A 1,078-nucleotide genomic window follows, 5' to 3' on the forward strand; every position below is an offset into this window, starting at 1 on the left:
AATATAGGCCTATACATTCTTTTTTTTAGGTATGAATTATTTATCATATATCAAAACTGTTACCGCGTTCATTGTTATATTTGCTGTGTATAGTTATCAACATTTTATTTCACTGTGATTCATATTCCTGCTTCCCTTTCATAAAAGTTAAAAGTTATGTGGACTGTTTTCATCTGCGCTTCTTTCAAACTGTGATGACTTTATGTATCACTGGACCACCGCATACTTCTGAAAAATAACTCGTTTTCTGTTTTGACTAGTCTTGTTTTTCCTCCTTTAGTGTCTTCCCCCTATTTCATCCGGGTATATCATACTGCCCTCCATTTTATACCAATTTTCTTGTCTGTGGCTGTGAGTTATATAGCCGAGACCATGTGGTTCTCTGAATAATGAGTTTTACCTGTGGTCAAGAGGCGTTAAGTGTGGATCGACAATCACAGATTTTAACGCTCTAAAAGTATACTCATTTTTATTATCGAGGAGAAGATGCATTTTGAAAACGTCCGATATAATGATTATTTGATAATCGACTAATTACTGCTGGTGACTAATCAAAATAGAACAATGTACTCGGTCGTCTCACATCCAGTCAGTCACAATCAGCTCATAAAGTACATCTTCCACTTGATGAAAAAAATAGTACAGTGTCCCCCTGCGTGATGTGATTGTCACAACTTATTTTCTTCTCATCCTTTTAGTACTGTGTTTGCCCTTTCAGCGTCCGTTCAATGTTGTAAATTGAATGTAATCCGTGTGTATTTGTGATTATAATTATTTGACCCATTGTATCATCCATTTGCTCAATTCGAAGGTAGTAAGTGTTTATTATGATGCATTCCGTCATTTTGGCATTCGCTATGACTCTCTCACCCTCATTTTATCCTAGATTTGTATTTTAAAATCTTAAAAGAAAAATAAATTAATTGATTCAAATCCATTTTTTCGTTTGTTTTCTCCAGTTATTTCATATTGAGAAATGTAATTGCGTGAATAGTGATGTGCCATGCAATATCTTTGTATATGTATTCAGTGAAAATTTATCGTTTCAGATATAAGAAATGTTCCTTACTAATGAGTG

The 1,078-nt window shown here is 33.9% G+C and overlaps 1 protein-coding gene across 1 annotated transcript in view; it reads left to right on the forward strand.

The window, feature by feature from the left end:
• The window catches only part of LOC119590616 (mitochondrial basic amino acids transporter-like), a gene marked incomplete in the record, with an annotated part of 11,809 nt that extends 10,872 nt beyond the window's left edge, over positions 1-937 (forward strand). The window contains 1 exon segment of the mRNA XM_037939294.1: positions 1-937.
• Positions 938-1,078: the final 141 nt, after the last annotated feature.

Source organism: Penaeus monodon, chromosome 27 (assembly GCF_015228065.2).
Source record: "Penaeus monodon isolate SGIC_2016 chromosome 27, NSTDA_Pmon_1, whole genome shotgun sequence".
Lineage (NCBI taxonomy): Eukaryota > Metazoa > Arthropoda > Malacostraca > Decapoda > Penaeidae > Penaeus > Penaeus monodon.